We start from the raw sequence: 22,787 nt of genomic DNA on the forward strand, positions 1-22,787 counted from the left end.
CATAATTTTTCCTTTCTTGGAGAATATGAATGAAAGCAAAAAAGCTTTTTCTCCACTCATGGTTATTGGTTGGGTGAAGCCATTTATTGTCAAACTACTGTGTTTTCTCTTTTTAAATCTTAATGACAACCAAAAACATCCAAATGACCCTGATCAAAAGTTCACATACCCCAGTTCTTAATACCGTGTATTGCAACCCTCTAACATCGATGACAGCTTGAAGTCTTTTGTAGTTTTGGATGAGGTTCTTTAATTTCTCAGATGGTAAAGCAGGCCATTCTTCTTGGCAAAAAGCCTCCAGTTCCTGTAAATTCTTGGGCAGTCTAGCATGAACTGTGTGCTTGAGATCTCCCCAGAGTGGCTCAATGATATTGAGGTCAGGAGGCTGAGATGGCCACTCTAGAACCTTCACTTTCTTCTGCTGTAGTCAATGACAGGTCGACTTGGCCTTGTGTTTTGGATCGTTGTCATGTTGGAACATCCAAGTACGTCCCATGCGCAGCTTCCAGGCTGATGAGTGCAAATTTGCTTCCAGTATTTGCGGATAACGTGCTGCATTCATCTTTCCTTCAACTTTTACCAAGTTTCCTGTGCCTTTGTAGCGCACACATCCCCAAAACATCAGCGATCCACCTCCGTGATTTACTGTAGGAATGGTATTCCTTTCATCATAGGCCTTGTTGACCTCTCTCCAAATGTAACGTTTATGGTTGTGGCCAAAAAGTTACATTTTGGTCTCATCACTCCAAATTACCTTGTTCCAGAAGTTTTGAGGCTTGTCTCTGTGCTGTTTGGCGTACTGTAGGTGAGATACTTTGTAGCATTTGCACAGTAATGGCCTTCTTCTGGCGACTCGACCATGCAGCCCATTTTTCTTCAAGTGCCTCCTTATTGTGCATCTTGAAACAGCCACACCGCTAATTTTTTAGAGAGTCCTGAATTTCAGCTGATGTTAATTGTGGGTTTTTCTTCACTTCTCGAACAATTTTCCTGACAGTTGTCGCCGAAATATTTGTTGGTCTGATTTTCCATTTGTTAATCATAGTTTGAATGCTGCTGACTGGCATTATCAATTCCTTGGATATTTTTTTGTATCCCTTTCCTGTGTTATACAGTTGAACTACCTTTTCCCGTAGATCTGTTGAAAATTCTTTTGCTGTCCCCATGACTCGCAATCCAGAAACGTCAGTAGCTGGATGAAAGATGCAAGAGTCTGTCTGGATCCCAGAAACTCACTCAGCTTTTATGTACACACACTGATTATAAGCAAACAGGTCACAGGTGAGGATGTTACCTTTAATAGCCATTCAAACCCATTTGTGTCAAATTCTGTGCATGTTATCAGGCCAAAATCACCAGGGTATTTGAACTTTTGATCAGGGTCATTTGGATGTTTTTGGTTGTCATTAAGATTTAAAAAGAGAAAACTCTGTAGTTTGACAATAAATGGCTTCACCCAACCAATAACCATGAGTGTAGAAAAAAATTTTTTGTTATCATTCATATTCTCTGAAACAAGGCCAAGAAAGGAAAACTTTTGAGCACAACTGCATTTCATGTTTGCATACTTAGCGCTACATAGTGCTACTTTATTTGTTAGTTTTACATGGAGATGGGTACACTTAGTAAGCACCTGTACACACCAGTTTTCTGTTTTAGATGTGCCAGTCAGTTTTTTTGTTTATATGCATAGGCCTTCTGACTGAGCACTCCGCCTCTAAGAGACATGTGGTTGTAATTACAGTAGGTTCTTACCATTCCATAAACATGCAGACGTTAGTCTCCAAGAAAGGAAACACATTGGTAGGTTTCTGGTATCGAGAAACGCCTTATCGTTGCTACCAGGTACACATGAATTGGTCAATTTATGCATTAAGATTTCTCAATTATTTCTATTTTCCTGAGCAGTATTGCTATTCAAATTTCATATACTTCATGTTTGCATACTTAGCGCTACTTTATTTGTTAGGCTAACTTGAGAGGAGACCATGAAAGGAGATAGTGAGATCCTAGTGGAAGAAAGGGGAGAAGTGACCCAAGAACAGAGAAACACATACAGTGAAACATAGTGGTGGCAATGTCATTGTTTGGGCCTGCTTTCTACATCTATCATTGGCCCTCTGCATGGAATTGATGGAAATATGAATGCTATCATGTAAAAAAGTATACTGGAGAATGTAATGCTGCCACATGGTAAAACCAAAGTAGGCAGTGGATGGGAATTCCAGCAAGACAATGATCCTAAGCACACATCCAATTTATTAAAAAATTGGTTAGCAAAGAAAAATGTTTTCCTGCTTCAATGGCCAAGCCAATCACCTGATTTACACCCTATAGACCACCTTTGGGATGAGTTAGGGTGACAAGTTGGGGCCCATACCCATAACAATAAAGATGAATTGTTTTCAGATTTGCCAATGGAATGGAGCAAGATCCCTCAAGATGTCTTGAATACCCGAGTGGCTTCAATGCCCCATCGGTGTGGTGCAGTAATTAAAGCAAGAGGTTATGCTACAAAATACTAAGTTATGGCAAAGTAAACTATGAATTACTCTCTATGTTGTGATCAATAAATAGTATATGCAAAACTTTTGGCAGTCAGTTTCCTTTAATTAAATGACCATACCTGCATTCAAAAGCATTTTGGTAAAATTAAGGTCTTGCATGATGACAACTTCATGCACTTTCAATTCATCACCAGGAAAATGGCATCACAACAACCAGACAGAATTGATCACACTTTAAAAAAAAAAAAAGCAAAACTTTTAGTAGCCACTGCAGGACAAGAGACTAAAGAGGAAGGAATTGGAACTGTGTGTGGAAAATGTTCTGCATTGTGAAGGACCCATTCATAAAGTTGTGTGCCCGCTATCTACTGTATATGATCTACACCAAATTATCGTTTAGTGAAAAGTTTATTTTTGACTGGTGGTCTCCCTCATTGAACTGTCAACAATCTAGTCCTGGCCAACCAAAGTCATTGGCAACAGGTGGCCAGCAAGGGCATGAAGGGATGAATTCGGTTGGACACAATACTCAGGTAAGCTCTAGAATCCAAGCATCCATCCACAGGTATCAAAGGACCCAGGATGTACTCAGACAATATTTTCCACACCATTAATCCACCTCCACCAGTCAGAAATGTTGACACCTGACAAGAAGGGAACATGGAATCATGCTGCTTGCATGAAATTCTGACCCTCCCATTAGCACAGTGCAACAGAAATCTCATCCGAGCAGATGATGTTTTCCACTGCTATGTGAAATAATTGTTACTTTCTTTTGCCCAATGAAGTTTCTTTTCTTACAGTTTTGCTGGAAAGCAATGGCACTGGAACTGGTCATCTGCTGCTATAGCCCAATTGTGCTAAGGAGCGATGAGTGGATCCGGACATATTAGCATTCATCTGCAATTTGTATGCCTGTGCACCAACTTTTCTAGGAACAATTCTTGATGTCTTCGTTGAGGAGTTGCTTATATCCATAAGATCTAATAATACTGGATGTTTTTCTTTTCTAACAACATTCTTAGTATACTCTTGACATCATTGTATGTAAAAACCCCATAATATAGCAGTGATGACCTTGTACAAAGTCATTCAGATTGCTTAATCTTCACATTCTGAAAACTGATCATTTCATATTGCACATTGGGGGTCATGTGTCTAATAAGTTACAGATGGGAAAGGGCTGCTGCCTAATTTCTACACGCTGAACCTCCAGTTGGGAAAGAGCAGATGTCTCAAATTGGCCATTCAGTAAAAAATACTGGTGGATAAAACAAGACTAAACACAAGACCTTCACAGCTTTCACACATTATAGGGGATTTTTCATGACACCTTCACAGCATCTACCTGATGATCCTGAGGAACATTGGGATCTTCTTGTTTACAGTCCTCTGGAAGAAGAGGACGGGGACATCTCTCTGGCGTTGTCCTCTTACTAGATGGATCTGTAGGAAACACATACAGGGATTGAATTCATTCTTTACATACAGATAAGTATAGGCCGTGTGTATTTAGTCCTGTCTATTACCTGGTGATGTGAGGGGCTGAGGAACCTCCATTATGACATCCTTGTACAGATCTTTGTGTCCTTCTAAATACTCCCACTCCTCCATGGAGAAATGGAAGGTGACATCCTGACACCTTATAGGAACCTGACACATACAATAATACAATCACCACCCCTATCCCTTCATAGCGTTACTGTATAACAGGGGTTTCAAACACGCGGCCCGCGGGCCGCATGCGGCCCCAGAGGCTGCTTTATGCGGCCCGCAGGCACAGACCCCTTGACGATCCCGACCTGGTCCAGGAGGAGCCGCCGACAGCAGCGCTGAATTGCCACACAGAGACTGTCTCCCAGCACAGCATTTCCAATGCCAGCCGCCGGCCAATCAGAGGCCAGCAGCTGATATCTGCGTGTCGGCGCAGCGAGTATGACGTCATTGCCATATGCAGATGTCAGCTGCTGGCCTCTGATTGGCCGGCGGCTGACATTGAAAATGCAGTGCTGGGAGACAGTCTCTGTGCGGCAATGCAGCGCTGCTGTCGGCGGCTCCTCCTGGACCAGGTCGGGATCGTCAAGGGGTCGGACTCTGTGGTGCCTGCGGGCCACATCTGCAGGAAGGCCGCCGAGGGAACGGAGGACAGGTGAGAATCATCTTTTTTTTTTTCTATTTTATGTGTGTGAAGAACAGCACAGGGGGCACAGAGCCACAACATGGGGAACGGGATGGGGCACAGAGCCACAAGAGGGGACCTGGATGGGGCACATAGCCACAGGATGGGGACCTGGATGGGGCACATAGCCTCAAGATGTGGACCTGGATGGGGCACATAGCCACAAGATGGGGACCTGGATGGGGCACAGAGCCACAAGATGGGGACCAGAGCCACAACATGGGGACCTGGATGGGGCACATAGCCACAAGATGGGGACCTGGATGGGGCACATAGCCACAAGATGGGGACCTGGATGGGGCACATTGCCACAGGATGGGAACCTGGATGGGGCACATAGCCTCAAGATGGGGACCTGGATGAGGCACATTAGTACAAGATGGGCGCCAGGATGGGGAACGTTGCCACAGGATGGGGACCTGGATGGGGCACATAGCCACAGGATGGGGACCTGGATGGGGCACATTAGTACAAGATGGGGACTTGGATGGGGAACATTACTACAAGATGTTTTCCATTATTACTATATGATGCTAATTGTAAGACAATATTACTGTATGTGGCCAATTGGGGGAAATAAAATTGTATAAAAAATAAAAAATAAAATAAAGCATGAAAAAATATTGGGCACTAAAAATGCTGTTTTATATGTAAACTAAAGTAAACACAAAAAAGTGCACGTTTATTATCGCCACATCCATAACGACCCAAGCCATAAAAAAATAAACACGGCAAAAATGTTCAAAAGGTGTATACAAAAAAAATGGTATCACTAAAAATGTCACATTGAACAAAGAATGCGGCCCCCCAAATTCAAATTTTTTCCATGTGCGGCCCATATACCCAGCCGAGTTTGAGACCCCTGCTGTATAATGTCCCAGCATTCCCAGCAGTGTCACCTCTCCAGTCAGCAGCTCAATCATCTTGTAGGTGAGTTCTAGGATCTTCTGGTCATTGATGTCCTCATGTATCAGGGGTTGAGGTGGAAGCCCCATGATTGGACTCAGGGGTCTTATCAATCCCTCAGACACAGGGTCTTGACAGCGCTCACTAGGGGTCTTCTTCACTACTGTGTAATCCTGGTTATGGAGAGACACATTAATAAATCTCACTACAGACATTTCCAGAGTCCTCACCTCTCCAGTTCTGTCCATCTGTTATTCCCATAGATAAGAATGATGTAATGTGACGTCATCAGAATCTCTCACCTCTCCAGTAAGCCGGAAGAGGATCTCTAGGGTGAGGTGTAATATCCTCTCCGCCATCTTGTCCCTGTCACTATCCATCCTTGACGGTTCAATCAGGAAAATTCTCTTATATAGAAGATATCCACTGAGAGGATCCGATATTGTAGGGACCTGAATGGGGAGAAAATGATGATGTAACATCATAAAGATCCCATTTAAGAAATCTCCAGAGCTGTTACCGGCTTCACCTGATCACTACATCCAGTTATGGCCCCGTCCTGCCCCCAATATAAAACATAATCCAATTACAGTCACTGTTATAGTCAGGCCCTCATTTAGTCTCCGCCGTGATATGGGAACTACAGTAAACACTGACACACAAGCAGCACAGTAATGGCCTCTTTACACAGACTGATCCAGACCATTAACGGAGTATTCTCAAGTTTGAACGTTATCACTTATCTGTGGGATATGGGAGAACTTTCTGATTGTTGGGCGTCCAAACAGTATCACACGTTATTTAGGATCCTGTATTTTGCATGTACTCATCCATAGCTGCTTGTACAAAGCCTAAAGGGATTTTTCAGTACTTACAGTGGTGGCCAAAAGTATTGGCACCCCTGCAATTCTGTCAGATAATACTCAGTTTCTTCCTGAAAATGATTGCAATCACAAATTATTTGGTATTATTATCTTCATTTAATTTGTCTTCAATGAAAAAACACAAAAAGAATTGTCCTAAAGCCAAACTGGATATAATTCCACACCAAACCTAAAAAAGGGGGTGGACAAAAGTATTGGCACTGTTTGAAAAGTCATGTGATGCTTCTCTAATTCGTGTAATTAACAGCACCTGTAACTTACCTGTGGCACCTAACAGGTGTTGGCAATAACTAAATCACACTTGCAGCCAGTTAACATGGATTAAAGTTGACTCAACCTCTGTCCTGTGTCCTTGTGTGTACCACATTGAGCATGGAGAAAAGAAAGAAGACCAAAGAACTGTCTGAGGACTTGAGAAACCAAATTGTGAGGAAGTGTGGCGCCCCTGAGTGTTCGACCGCCACAGGAATGCTGCACTTCTTTAATGGAGTGTGGTGTTCCTCCTCTGAGGTAAGCCTGGTGTGATGGTAGTGTTCCAGCCTTTTGCATCCAACACCACATTTCACCAGAGGGAGCTAGTATGCACTAGGTGCTGCTCCCCTGGTTACAGGGAGCCTGGGGAACACAAAGTGGTAGGAACCAGTTAGTGGGTGTGGGTGGAGGAACAGTTAGTGACACTTCTAATTTCATATTTAATAGTATGCCATCTTTGATCTTGGTCTCTGTTCTCTGGTCTCTGACAGTGCGTCCCGTCAAGTGGTCGTGCTGTGCTGTCATGAACTGTGTGTTAATGTGACTTCCCTCCGGGAGCGCAGATCCTGTGTGGGCCTGCACCGGTAAGGAACACAGCCCTCGTACCCCGATCTATGGGACGAGAGGTAGGTTGCAGACGAGGAATGTCTCAACCCGGCCAAGGACCAGGATCAAGAAGGCCCAGGAGCTTTAGAGTGTGGCTCCCTAGCAAATGGGTCCCGGGGAGGATGCGGAAGGAGCGGAGTACGCCACCTGTCCTCGCCTACCTGATCTATTCAGAGGGATTCCGGCTGCGAGAGGGGTACCGGCCCCCGACACCCGACCTCGTACTCTATGTCCAGGACGGGAAAGCCCGGTTAGGCCCTGAGGATCCCGCCGGTCTTGGGATGGAGAGGAATTGCCACCCGAGCCATACACCTGAGAGGAGCTCAGAGGGAGACCCGGCCTATCTACACACGCACAGACGGGAAAGGGTAAAGTCTGTAGTGCAGGAACACTCTGGTGTAGGGATGCTACCTCACACTGGACATCCTCGGAGGTAGTCGGACCCCCGTCCCTGGTGGCCGCAGGACTCCGCGAGAAGCAGGGAGAAGCCTTGCGCTGCTTGAGAGAGAACTGTGAGTAAAGCCTTGGAAATTCATCCCTATGGCCTCCGGACTGTTCATTACGCGCCATACCACGCGACGCGGTGCCCCTACTCCCTGCGCTACTACTACTATCCCTTTCATCCTGCCTTGCCTGCCCTGAGGCCGCGCTCCGCCTGTGGGGAGCAGCGAGAACTTTAGCCGCCATGACATCGGGCCTCAGCGGACTGTAGCGGCGCTGGTGGCGCATCACCAGACACCACAGGTGGCGTAGTCGACAATTACCACTCAACCCGGTAAGCCCTAACATCATTTTCAATGTGACGGCCCTGGGCACGGAACGGGTCCAGGCCACGACTGCATCCCCGTTCTCAACATCTGACCCGGCTCCGAGTACCCCATCTTCCCAGGGCAGGGCTTGCGAGCGTCACATCACTGGTGTAGTCGGCAGGATTGCATGCCCCCAGCAACGGAGAAGAGTGCCCATTGCTATCAGGTACTGTGTGCCTTACACCTTGAACTGTTGTTTTACACTTAAAATGGCGCCCGCCCAAGAAGAACAGGCACCATAATGCTGTGAAAAGACTGTCTTTGTACACCTCCCATCGTGGGCTGGGCTCCCGCTTGGCGCCAAAAATGTGGACTGCCCCTTCCATCAGAGACTGTCCGCGGGGTAATGCCCGTCAAACAGGATGGGCTGAACGAAGGCGGGCCTGTCAGCAGGCCGCCCAGGAACCGCCCTGAAACAGGAGGAAGAAGAAGGAAAGCAACAAGGTGCGGCCATGTCAGTCGGAGCTTGGCAGTCAACGGAGGCAGTCATGGATGCCTCTGGGGAGCGAGACCACGTGACCACTGAACCCGGTCCAGGCCCTTCACCCGGCAGAGAGCGAAGTGGCGGCGTATTAACACCGGGAGATATTGAGTTTCTCCACTCGGAAGCTCCGGGGCTTGCAAGGAGGCAGAAGGCGGCCCAGGAGGCGGCGACGGCTGCGTGGAAAGCGGAGATGCTGCAGCGGATCCGAGACCGCCGTCGAGGAGAGGAGGGTCCAGGACCAGTCGGCCCGGAGGTCGAAGTCGAGAGTGACCTAGCGGCAGGTGAGAGTGCAACCCCTGCCCCGGCTGCGGAACCATCAGAGACGATCCTGGACCTCATGGCGGAGTACATAGTCCCCTACGCAGTCACCTGGGAGCAAGCACTAGCTCCTGAGCTGCAACCGGCAGCTATTGGTGGGGACTTACGCTGTCACGAGAGCTCGGTAACGGAGGTGCCTGGAGCTGCGGAGGAGGCTACCGGCTCCAACCCGGACTGGTCCGCATCTTCCGAGGACTTGCAGCAACCCGTCCTCGCCCCGCTACCTGCACCAGAGGTGACCTGGCCCGAGGCCGAGGAGTGGGCCTGAGAAAACCAGGGGGGCGACCTAATGGGCTTCCCGCGGGAGACCCGAGTGGAAGCGCGAAGGAGGAGCCAATGGTGCAGCGACCAAATCTTCCAGCTAGCACGGGAACAACGTTGGCGGGAGCAACGCTGCGAGCGCCTCGAGGTGAGGACCAAGGCTACAAAGACTCGGGCGCGACTGGAGGAGGCTACCCGTCCTAGTCCCCGGTATGAAGGCCAGGTTGTGCGTTTTCACCATGAGGCGGGGTGGGGGTTTATCCGGTGTCCCATGTTCCAGGACGATGTGTTCGTCAGCCAGCGGGACGTTGAGCCGCGCCTTAAAAAGGGACGCTCCGGCCGGAACCTATTCCCGGGCGATACTGTGACTTTCACTCGCCACCAGGGGGAGCGTGGGTGGTACGCCCTGGACGTTCACAAAGTGTCTGGGAGTGACGCCACCACGCCCTCAGCCTCAGGTGACCGGCTAGCCTCTGTCGGGAGGAATGAGCCCTTCCCTCCACGTGCGCCCCAAGTCTAAAGCAGCCCCGGCTGCTGTAGTTATTGCTAGAAGTTTGACTATTGCTGCTATTTTTGTGTGTTTCTTCATTTATAGAGACTTTGGTCCCTGTGGACTATGGCAGGCGGCGGACTGCATTGTAAATAGTTATGCATCTATTTAGGTGCTCCCTATTGGTTTTATACAAAACCGTGCCTACTTTCTACCTCAGACCTCAGAAGCAAAACCTGTCTGGAGTGGCTTGTGTGGGGGTCCAGCTCTGGATCTTCATGCCCTGCAGCCACCCCAGGGCCCACGTAGAGGGTTTAGGGCAGGTCCCTCTTGCTACTGAACCGACCGTCGTCACCTTTAAGCAGTCCGCTGTCTTGATCAAAAAGTCTCTTGTCTTAATTTATAATTTTGCACTTTTATATCTCTGTGTTTTTATAATTTTATACTTTTGCACTTTTGTATTCTCATAACTGTTATGCAAAGTTACAAGAAATGTGCCTCCCATAAAGGGATGATAGTTTTACTTGTTATATAAAAAGAAATTTTCCTGGGTGCTATTCCTTTGCAGCCCGCGGACGTGCTGTGCTTTACCAGGGGGGAATGTGGCGCCCCTGAGGGTTCGGCCGCCACAGGAATGCTGCACTTCTTTAATGGAGTGTGGTGTTCCTCCTCTGAGGTAAGCCTGGTGTGATGGTAGTGTTCCAGCCTTTTGCATCCAACACCACATTCCACCAGAGGGAGCTAGTATGCACTAGGTGCTGCTCCCCTGGTTACAGGGAGCCTGGGGAACACAAAGTGGTAGGAACCAGTTAGTGGGTGTGGGTGGAGGAACAGTTAGTTAGTGACACTTCTAATTTCATATTTAATAGTATGCCATCTTTGATCTTGGTCTCTGTTCTCTGGTCTCTGACAGTGCGTCTGTCAAGTGGTCGTGCTGTGCTGTCATGAACTGTGTGTTAATGTGACTTCCCTCCGGGAGCGCAGATCCAGTGTGGGCCTGCACCAGTAAGGGACACAGCCCTCGTACCCCGATCTATGGGACGAGAGGTAGGTTGCAGACGAGGAATGTCTCAACCCGGCCAAGGACCAGGATCAAGAAGGCCCGGGAGCTTTAGAGTGTGGCTCCCTAGCAAATGGGTCCCGGGGAGGATGCGGACGGAGAAGAGTACGCCACCTGTCCTCGCCTACCTGATCTATTCAGAGGGATTCCAGCTGTGAGAGGGGTACCGGCCTCCGACACCCGACCTCGTACTCTATGTCCAGGACGGGAAAGCCCGGTTAGGCCCTGAGGATCCCGCCGGTCTTGGGATGGAGAGGAATTGCCACCCGAGCCATACACCTGAGAGGAGCTCAGAGGGAGACCCGGCCTATCTACACACGCACAGACGGGAAAGGGTAAAGACTGTAGTGCAGGAACACTCTGGTGTAGGGATGCTACCTCACACTGGACTTCCTCGGAGGTAGTCGGACCCCCGTCCCTGGTGGCCGCAGGACTCCGCGAGAAGCAGGGAGAAGCCTTGCGCTGCTTGAGAGAGAACTGTGAGAAAAGCCTTGGAAATTCATCCCTATGGCCTCCGGACTGTTCATTACGCGCCATACCACGCGACGCGGTGCCCGTACTCCCCGCGCTACTACTACTACCCCCTTCATCCTGCCTTGCCTGCCCTGAGGCCGCGCTCCGCCTGTGGGGAGCAGCGAGAATTTTAGCCGCCATGACATCGGGCCTCAGCGGACTGTAGCGGTGCTGGTGGCGCATCACCAGACACCACAGGTGGCGCAGTCGACAATTACCACTCCACCCGGAAAGCCCTAACATCATTTTCAATGTGACGGCCCTGGGCACGGAACGGGTCCAGGCCACGACTGCATTCCCGTTCTCAACATCTGACCCGGCTCCGCGTACCCCATCTTCCCAGGGCAGGGCTTGCGAGCGTCACAGAAGCATGAGCAATCTCAAGGCTACAAGTCCATCTCCAAAGACCTGAATGTTCCTGTGCCTTCCATGCGCAGTGTCATCAAGAAGTTTAAAACCCATGGCGCTGTGGCTAACCTCCCTAGATGTGGACGGAAAAGAAAAATTGACGAGAGATTTCAACGCAAGATTATGCCGATGGTGGATAAAGAACCTCGACTAACATCCAAACAAGTTCAAGCTGCCCTGCAGTCCGAGGGTACAACAGTGTCAACCCGTACTATCCGTCGGCGTCTGAATGAATAGGGACTGTATGGTAGGATACCCAGGAAGACCCCACTTCTTACCCCGAGACATAAAAAAGCCAGGCTGGAGTTTGCCCAAACTTACCTGAGAAAGCCTAAAACGTTTTGGAAGAATGTTCTCTGGTCAGACGAGACAAAAGTAGAGCTTTTTGGGAAAAAGCATCAACATAGAGTGTACAGGAAAAAAAAAGAGGCATTCAAAGAAAAGAACACGGTCCCTACAGTCAAACATGGCGGAGGTTCCCTGATGTTTTGGGGTTGCTTTGCTGCCTCTGGCACTGGACTGCTTGACCGTGTGCATGGCATTATGAAGTCTGAAGACTACCAACAAATTTTGCAGCATAATGTAGGGCCCAGTGTGAGAAAGCTGGGTCTCCCTCAGAGGTCATGGGTCTTCCAGCAGGACAATGACCCAAAACATACTTCCAAAAGCACTATAAAATGGTTTGAGAGAAAGCACTGGAGACTTCTAAGGTGGCCAGCAATGAGTCCAGACCTGAATCCCATAGAACACCTGTGGAGAGATCTGAAAATGGCAGTTTGGAGAAGGCACCCTTCAAATATCAGGGACCTGGAGCAGTTTGCCAAAGAAGAATGGTCTATAATTCCAGCAGAGCATTGTAAGAAACTCATTGATGGTTACCGGAAGCGGTTGTTCGCAGTTATTTTGGCTAAAGATTGTACAACCAAGTATTAGGCTGAGGGTGCCAATACTTTTGTGTGGCCCATTTTTGGAGTTTTGTGTGAAATGATCAATGATTTGATTTTTGCTTCATTCTCTTTTGTGTTTTTTCCTTGCAAGCAAATTAAATGAAGATAATAAGACCAAAGAATTTGTGATTGCAATCATTTTCAGGAAGAAACTGAGTATTATCTGACAGACTTGCAGGGGTGCCAATACTTTTGGCCACCACTGTAGATGTTGATGGCCTATCCCAAATATGCACAACAAATAAAAATTCATATTTTCTCTTGGTTGTGCAGACGCATTGTCACTCATTCACACTGTCAGTGACGGTGTGCATGTGCACTCAACAGTCAACCACTTGTGTCACGTAAACACTGACTTTTATCTGGTTACTTGTCTTGTTTTTACTTGTTCTGCACATTTGCTCCTCATCTGTCTAGGCACAAATTACTCACTTACACCAGGTGTTATTCTTCACCTGCATATTATTTTTAATCTTCTATCCCCTACATTTTATTCTTTTACACTGCTCAAGTATCACATCCACAGTCTCATTATCACGCAGTCACATGATCATGATCACATATTGCACATTTTATATTTGTACACACTATGGTAGATCTACTCACTCGGTTGCGCATGGAGGTAAACACAGAACACTGTCTACTTAAATTTTCTGTTGATTTTATTAATCAGTATAAACCAACGTAGAGTTCATGAAAATAAACAGCGCATCTGGCATAATGGCAAAACAAAATAAGAAAATGTCCAGCAAAGTCCTTACACCGGCCGGGGTCCAGCCACTCAGGATTAGCAAAAACCACACGGTTCAGATTAGCACCAACAAACACAAGCTCCTCTCTTTGAGGCAGGCCTCCAGATACTGAACCCCACATGAGTCAAAAGGCTGGCTATTTAAAGCCCAGACCACTCCCTGGGGTGGAGATATGGTGGATGACCTCCCTCCCGCACTTTAGCCATTCACCTATAAAACATGCCCTTTTAAATATGGCTGCTTAACCCTCTCTGCACCTAATATGCAGGAGAAGATTTCCATGTTTCACATCACTGAAGCCAACAGCCTCAGTGAAACATATCTCCCCTCCAGTATTCTGCCAGTGACTTTATCACAACACACACACATACATATATATATCCTGGATGCTGATACAGTTGAAAGCAGTGATGGCGGAGGGAGCGTCAGCTGATGATCCCTTCTCCATCATTCTTCTTCTGCGCCTGATGTCACTAAGGGAGCGATGATGTCACTACATGGCGCCTTGAGAGGGGATTGGGCTCTTCTGGCATTTAGTGGCTCTGTATATGGAGCCCGGAAACTATTCTACGATAATTTGTTCTCCAAGAGTCAAATAGCATACCATCCCTCTTGCCATGTGGCTAAGCAGTGCTGTACAGCCACATATGGAGTACTGCAACGTTCAGCAGAAATTGTGTGACGAATTTTGGTGCTATTTTTGCCCATTTTCCCGTGTGACAATATAATAATAATAATTTTTATTCATATAGTGCCAACATATTTAACAGCACTTTTCAATTAAGTAGGGACATGTACAGACAATAAAAACAATACAATGTAACATATTTCAACAGTTACAGGAGGAGTGACGGCCATGCTCGAAAGCTTACAATATATGGAAATAGGGTGACACAATAGGTAGAACATGGTCATCAGCCAGTATCTAAGTGCATTTACCATATTTTATTGGGTGCATGGAGGATGTAGAGACAGATGAAAGGCAGGAGCAGATTAAGATTAACATTTAGGAGGGAACAGGGGAGAGTAAGCATGCTTAAAAACAAGGGGGCTTGATCGCTGCACCCCTAGATGAATTCATTGCGAGGTGTAGTTTGTAAAATGAGGTCACTTATAGGGGGGGGCTCTGCTGTTCTGGGACCTCAGGGGTTCTGCCAATGTGACGTGGCACCCTCAGATCATTCCAGCAAAATGTGCACTCCAATATGGCGTTCCTTCATTTCATAGCTTTGCACTGTGCCTCTAAAGTAGTTTTCTACCACATATGAGGTATTGACGCACTCAGGAGAAATTGTGTAACATATTTTGTGGTCCATTTTCCCCTATTATCCCTTTTGAAAACTTGAGGCCAAAGTAACGTTTTAGTGCAAAAAAATGGTATAATTTTCAATATATTTAGCCGAATGTTATACAATTGTGTGAATCATTTCAGGGTTAAAAATGCTCAGTACACCGCTAGATGAATAGTTTACAAAATGGGATCACTTGTGGGGATTTCTGCTGTTTTGGCATATCAGGGGCATTTGCAATCTGTTCCAGCCAAAATTGCACTCCAGAATTCAATTGGCGCTCCTTCCCTTCCGAGCCCTGCTGTGTGCCCAAACAGTAGTTTTCCCCCAGATATGGGGTATCTGTGTACTCCAGAAAAATTGCATGGTCCATTTTCTCCTGTTATCCTTGTGAACATGAAAAATTTGGGGTTAAAGCAACATTTTTGTGGGAAAAGTGTATTTTTTTTCATCTTCCCGGCTCAACAATATAAAATTCTGTGAAGCACCTGTGGGTTCAAGGTGCTCACCACATCTCTAGATAAGTTACTTGAGGGGTGTGGTTTCCAGGGCTGTGGAGTCGGTGTCCATTTTGGTGGAGTCGGAGTCGGAATCAGTCGGTATAAAATGGACTGACTCCAACTCCTAAAATATATAATAAATTGGGTGCAGTACTTCAATGCAGTTTGTGGGGAATATATTTTTCATAAGAATTTGGGAAAGTTATGAAATGTCCTATAAATGTCTGTCCTATTCCTGATCTAAGGGCCTAGACTTTTAGCTCAGATGAATCTGTGCTACAGTAAATTTATCACTTAAATATGAGCCATGTATGAGGGAGTTGGAGTCGGAGTCATGGAAATTGAGGAGTCGGAGGTTTGGCTTACCGACTCCACAGCCCTGGTTATTTCTAAAATGGGGTCACTTGTGGGGGGTTTCCACTGTTTAGGCACATCAGGGGCTCTGCAAACGCAACATGGCGTCCACTATCTACTTCAGCCAATTTTGCATTCCAAAAGTCAAATAGCACTCCTTACTTCTGAGCCCTGCCGTGCCCCCCAAACAGTAGTTTTTCTCCACATATGGGATATAAGCATACTCAGGAAAAATTGCACAACAAATTTTGGGGTCCATTATCTACTGTTACCCTTGTGAAAATAAAAAAATGGGGCTAAAGAATAATAGTTGTGAAAAAAAAGTAAAATGTTCATTTTTTTCTTTCCACATTGCATTCACTCCTGTGAGGCACCTGAAGGCTTAATAAATTTCTTGAATGTCATTTTTGAGCACTTTGAGGGGTGCAGTTTTTAGAATGGTGTCACTTTTGGGTATTTTGCTGTCATATAGACCCCTCAAAGTGACTTCAAATGTGACATGGTCCCTAAATAAAGATGGTTTTGTAAATTTAGTTGGAAAAATGATTAAATCACTGGTCAATTTTTAACTCTTATAACTTCCTAACCACAAAAGTTATGTTTCAAAAATTATGCAGATGTAAAGTAAACGTGTGGGAAATGTTATTTCGTAACTATTCTGTGTAAAACAACTCTCTGGTTTATTAAGGGCATAAAAATTGCAATATTTTAAATTTTTTTACCAAATTTCCAATTTTTTCACAAATAAACGCAAGTCGTATCGAAGAAACTTTACCACTAGCATGAAGTACAATATGTCACGAGAAAACTGTTGAAGCGTTCCAGAGTAATTACCTCATAAAGTGACAGTGGTCAGAATTGTAAAAATTGGCCTGGTCATGAAGATGAAAACAGGCTCGGGGGTGAAGGGGTCAATACATTTAGGACTTGTGTTAAAATCTGATGGAGTTTTAGGTCAAATTAATTCAGAAATCTGGAAAATTGTAAAGATTTCAGGATCTTTCCGGCTCCGCTGTATATTCCAGTGGTCAGAGAGACCCCGTCCTTCAGTCCATTAGGGGTTAGTCCTGTTCCCCCATCACACACTCCCTGCTCCCTCATTACCTCTCACCAGTACAGCAGACGGCTTCTCTCACACGGAGCCTCAAAATGGAGACTGGCTCCTCCCCTCCATGTGACTGATCACATGACTGTGACATCATCACAGGTCCTGTGCGCACAGAACAGTCATATATCGGTTTCGTCTAGAGGTGATTTTTTGTGCTCCTCATTTTAATAACTCTGATCTAGTTGCTACCGTGCTGAGGTGAGGAGATCGGAGTTGCTGGAGCGAGGGCCTCAAAACATCAAGTCCAATCTAATCACCTCACTAGTGGGCCATCTAGAGTGGAGATGCTAAAATGGGGTCCTCAAGAAGCAGCTAGAATGGAGTTACTGCAGTGAGGGGTTATAAGGAAGCCCAGGATTACAAGAGGTTTGTTTTCTTGAATAGCAATTACATTATTCATACATATATATATATATATATATATATACACCAGTTTTATAGTTATTTCATGACTTTTTAACATTTTTTAATGCTTTTTTAGGGAATTGCTCAAGTTTTGCTCCAGTCCCATCCGCATGTCACCATTTTTGAAGAGTGGTGACGTTTTGCAGGGAGAGACGTAAAAGAGCGCAACCGCATGATAATGTACAACACAGAAGTGATATAAATTATTACAGAAATGTCCGGGGACACTGGAGAACATTTCTGTTGTAATTTATGCCTCTTTTGTGATTTTAATTATGATGTCAGCATATAAAAGAAAATACAGCGTCCAATGCAGGGTGTTCAAGATATCAAAATTGTAGTTTATTCCGCCAGATTACAACGTTTCGACCGTTCGCCGGTCTTTATCAAGTACCATACTTGATAAAGACCGGGAAACGGTCGAAACATTGTAATCTGGCAGAATAAACTACAATTTTGATATCTTGAACGCCCTGGATTGGACGCTGTTTTTTCTTTGATATGCTGCAATTTTTCCAAGCTGGTTCCTTGGAATCAACGGGCGTCCATTTTGCTGAGTGCTGTCGGTTCCTTCTTCTTTGTTAATTATGATGTCGGCTGCGTTCAGTCACTGTCACGACCCTGCCCGCAAATTTCCATCCGCGCTTCAAAATGGTGGTGCTGGCTGAGACTTGTGTATATACACGATAAGTTGAATTCTATCAATACTGAACAATCAGAGCTATGTGTAATTTTTTATATTCCGAAAAGCGATAATAAAAAAAATAATTTTATTAATTAAAAAACAAATGCACAAAGTGGCCGCAGCTTTCTCCCTTTTACCCTTCATTAAAGGGGATATCCGGGACTTTAAAACAAAAAATGTGACTAAAAACTAACAAGCAGTTAGTTGCTACTTACCGTTCTTCCCCAGCACGGAGTGGGCACAGACAGTTCCTACCAGGGATTCAGCTAACTTTGCTGACGTCATCTTGGCAGAGCAATTGCTTCTTTTCCACTCCCCTCAGTTGACAGGGCAGGACTTACACCGTCATTCTGATTGACAGCTGATTTCCCACTGCCTAACTGGGTGAGCAGGCTGTCAATCAGAATGAATCGGAAGTCACGTCCTGTCAACTGAGCAAATTCACCGCACACTCTGAATTATTATTAAATGCTGAGAGTTTATTATATCCATGAAGGCAAATAACTATACAGGTAATGGGAGGTATGCGACAAGATAGAATAACGTTTCGACCCAGCCTGTGTTAAACCGGTACGCAGGAGAAGGGCTTTCTCGTGGCGTCCGGCTAGGCCCTTTCCTGCTGGTTAGTAATTGTCAGCATTTAGGTTCCGTTCTAGGGATTCTAAGTGTGGTTTCTGCTCATGTGTCGCTAAGCCACGCCCCTTGCGGTCATGTGCCGCTAAGCCACGCCCCTCGCGAGCATGTCATGCTAAGCCACGCCCCCTATGGTCATGTGCCGCTAAGCCACGCTCCCTGCTGTCTGGTACAGCGTAGTTGGTTGTCTTGGGGGGCTGGGGCTGTCTCTAGAGTATTTAAGGGCTCCGTGGCCTCTGCCCCGGTGCCTAGTCTATCTCTTTCTAACCTGGGGTGAGGTCTCTGGCAGTAAATGCAGTGTGTGAGAGTCGTTGTCAAGGGTTCCTGCTGTGTGCTCCCTAGTCATCCTAGCCATCAATTAGGGCTAGGGGAATGCTGTGAGCAGCAAGCTCTACCGTGTCAGTTCACCGGTTGGTGTCCACGCCACGGAGGCATCCTCGCTACCGATCCAGCATTCGAGGGTCTGCCATTGTATATGTGGTCACACTGCCGCTTTTACATCCATGTGTTGGGTGCTGCAGAGATTCTCCTCCTCTTTAGGAACTTAGGTTCCAGGCCTTTCCTTGCCTGCAGCTATCTGCAGCTCTATACGCCGCCATCTATTGCTCAGGAGTTTCATGCTACCAAATCCTTCCTGCTCTGCACAGCGGTGTATTGCAGTGCAGAAGTTTATTAGTTTCGTTTCTGGAGTGTTGTTAACTCCAGGCATTGTACCTTGTATAGTTACTACTAGTGTGTGCACTTAACACACTAGTTCATTTCTTTCTCTGTGCTTAGCTGAACATTCCTATGGGACTCAGCTGCTGCAGCTCCTCTGCAGTCCGGTGGACCCCGACATGTCCTTTAAGTTTTATTTTATTTTATTAAAGGACACGCCAGCGTAACATTAGACTAGGCCAGGGTCTGGCTGAGTATGACGGCTACTGCACAGAGTCAGAACGGCTCATCCTTGATGCAACACCATATCCAGCAGCTGGAGTCTCGGTTGCAACAAGTAGAACAATGTCCGCCGACTCTGGACATTCCGACTCTGACCGCTCAGGCTGTGGGCCAGGCGGTAGCCCCCCTAATACCCTCCCCTGTCCCAACTCCTCGCCTAGCGCTTCCAAGTAAGTTTTCTGGGAGCGCTCGGACCTGTCGGGGGTTTCTCAATCAATGTGCGGTGCATTTCGAGTTACAACTGCAGGTGTACCCCACTGATAGGTCTAGGGTGGGATTTATATTTTCCTTGCTCTCCGAGCAGGCTACTCCACTCTGGGAACAGTCGGATCCAGTTGTGAAGACTGTAGCCAGTTTCACAACAGCCCTCAAACAGGTCTTTTTGGGTCCTGAGGTCACCAATGACACTGCCATGCGTCTTCTCGCTATTAGTCAGGCTACGTCTTCCGTAAGCAATTATGCGGTGCGTTTCCGTACCCTAGCAGCTGAGTTGGATTGGCCAGACAAAGCTCTGATTCCCATTTTCTGGAGAGGTCTGGCCTCCCATGTAAAAGATGCGTTGGCTACCCGAGAGATGCCAGTAATAATTGAGGCAGTGATTAATCTTGCTACCAGAATTGACCTTCGGTTTGCCAAGAGATGACTGGAGGTGACTGCTGAGTAGTTACGGGAGCGTTCTGCTCCAACTTTCTCAGTGCCTCTGAGTGAGGGTTCGGGCAATTTCGATCCCTCTGTGCCCATGGAGGTGTCACGCACGGAGGGTCTTTGTCCTCCCAAACAGTCAATAAAATCCGGTCTATTGTCCTACACCCAGGGAAATGCTGTAGATATAGTATATCTTGACTTCAGCAAAGCATTTGACAAAGTATCTCACACCATCCTTATTGAAAAAATGACCAAGTATGCAATGGACCAGGCAACTGTTAGGTGGATTCATAACTGGCTTAGTGATCGGACTCAAAGGGTGGTTGTAAATGGCTTCACATCCAGCTGGATGAATGTCTCAAGTGGGATACCACAGGGCTCTGTCCTGGGACCTGTATTGTTCAACATCTTCATCAATGATTTAGATGAAGGAATTGAAGGTAAACTGATTAAATTTGCTGATGACACAAAGCTAGGAGGGATATCTAATACTAGAGAAGAGAGAGAGAGGATTCAAAAAGACCTAAATAAACTGGAGCAGTGGGCAGCAACCAACAGAATGGTTTTTAACAGGGAAAAATGCAAAGTACTACATCTGGGCAATAAAAATGAAAAAAGCATATACAGAATGGGAGGAATAGAGCTAAGCAACAGTACATGTGAAAAAGACTTAGGTATACTAATAGATCATAGACTGAACATGAGTCAACAGTGTGATGCAGCAGCAAAAAAGGCAAATACAATTCTGGGATGTATTAACAGAAGCATACAGTCTAGATCACGTGAAGTCATTATCGGTCTTTACTCCTCTTTGGTCAGACCTCATCTGGAATACTGTGTACAGTTTTGGGCACCACATTTTAAAAAAGACATAGACAAACTGGAACAAGTTCAGAGAAGAGCGACCAGAATGGTGACTGGTCTGCAAACCATGTCCTATGAGGAACGGTTGCAGGATTTGGGAATGTTTAGCTTGCAAAAAAGAAGACTGAGAGGAGACTTAATAGCTGTCTACAAATATGTCAAGGGCTGTCACATTGTAGAAGGATCATCTTTATTCTCATTTGCACAGGGAAAGACTAGAAGCAACGGGATGAAACTAAATGGGAGGAGACACAGATTAGATATTAGAAAAAACTTTTTGACAGTTAGGGTGATTAATGAGTGGAACAGGCTGCCACGAGAGGTGGTGAGTTCCCCTTCAATGGACGTCTTCAAACAGAGGCTGGACAGACATCTGTCTGAGATGATTTAGTGAATCCTGCTTTGAGCAGGGGGTTGGACCAGATGACCCAGGAGGTCCCTTCCAACTCTACCATTCTATGATTCTATGATTCTATGATTCTACCCCTCGGGGGTCTGGGCGATGCGCCAGTCGCTCCCCGCATGTTAAACAGGGAGTTTTAGTGTCTGTTGGAGGCGAGTCACTAGAAAATGAATTTGTTTGCTCCAAAATTCTGTTGCCTTTGTTATAGCAGAAGATGGAGTCCCTCAAGTTTAAAGACCCCATCTATGCTATATAAGCCTGACAGTTACTTTAGGTGAAAATAACAGCAAGCTGAAATGTTTCTTCTTGTATCAATAGCGTGTCCTTGCTAAGAAGATAACGTGTCCTCCCTGGCCAGATGTTTCTTCTTGTAGTAATAATGTGTTCTTGCAAGAAGATAACGTGGCCTTGCTAGCCAGATACGTCAAATTAAATATTTTAAAGCATACAGAAACTAGCTTTTTTGCTTGTTAAGCTAAACTGTATAATCGAACCATATATGGCAAATCCGTTTCCTGCCTTCAGGGTGTATATCAACCCTGTGTTTTGTAATAAAGTTTAGAGCATGTTTAGACACAAACATCCTGTCCTGTGTCTCATTCTCTCCGATATCGTAATCCAAAGGATAGAAGACCCAGAATGCAGTAACGACAGCTGGCGCCTCGAACAGGGACCTTGAGTTAATCTACCCAGGGGTGCTCGACCAGTCCGAGACGTGGGACGAGTGAAGCTCTCTGTTGGTGATATATACAGCGCTGAGGTAAGAATAACTGTTATATTCTACGTAATTATATCACTGCATAGAAGAGACTCCCTCACCCCCGAGGGGTCGGCTCCCCAGGTAATTCACAGTTTGTTGTCTGGCTCAGGTCCCTTTGAACCAGTAGAATCCCTCAGATAAATTGACAGTCCTGCCTTCTATCCTTTGGAAAACTTAAGAATGAAAGTATGCATCTGATGATTGTGTTGTGGGTGTGTATCAGGATCGGTGTTTTTGGTCTGTTTTTCTGGTTGGCGTATAAGTCCTGGAAGGCTAGTAGTGGAATGGTTCAGAAACCTTTGTGGCCCATTGTCTAAGTGACCATTGTCTAAGTGACTGAGGAGTCTCTTCTAGGTGAGGAGAACCAAAAGAATGGGGAACCAAAATGCCAAGGAAGGCATTATAGCCAAAGACTTAGTGGTACGCAGAGAAGGGAAACAGGCACTGATTGGAATTGACAAAATATTGTGTAAAGCGGGAATGAATGAGAATGGAGAGATGAATGGAGAGAAATGGAAATCCTTTAACTCCTATCATGGATGGCTGAAAGATAAGGGTCTGTTGAAGACAGTGGATGTATGGATGAATGCATGCGCTTATTTTGAAGGAAAAAATTGAAGAACTAGGAGACGGATGTTACAGACTGACAAAAACCGGAATGACATATTTTCCTCCCTGTCCGCCCCCGACGTCACCCCCACCCCAGTACCAGAATTCTCAGGAACCCAGTTGTTGGGTTTGCCCCAGATGTGGACAGCAGAATCTCTTGACAGTAGACATCTGTGTGGCATGTGGAGGACCAAGACCCCACCCAGCTAGACAATTC

The 22,787-nt window shown here is 46.2% G+C and overlaps 1 pseudogene; it reads right to left on the reverse strand.

The window, feature by feature from the left end:
• The window catches only part of LOC141271468 (uncharacterized), a 339,948-nt pseudogene that overhangs the window by 313,990 nt on the left and 3,171 nt on the right, over positions 1 to 22,787 (reverse strand).

The sequence above is a fragment of the Phyllobates terribilis genome, unplaced genomic scaffold (assembly GCF_046119375.1).
Source record: "Phyllobates terribilis strain yellow unplaced genomic scaffold, ASM4611937v1 Scaffold_5__5_contigs__length_657084704, whole genome shotgun sequence".
Lineage (NCBI taxonomy): Eukaryota > Metazoa > Chordata > Amphibia > Anura > Dendrobatidae > Phyllobates > Phyllobates terribilis.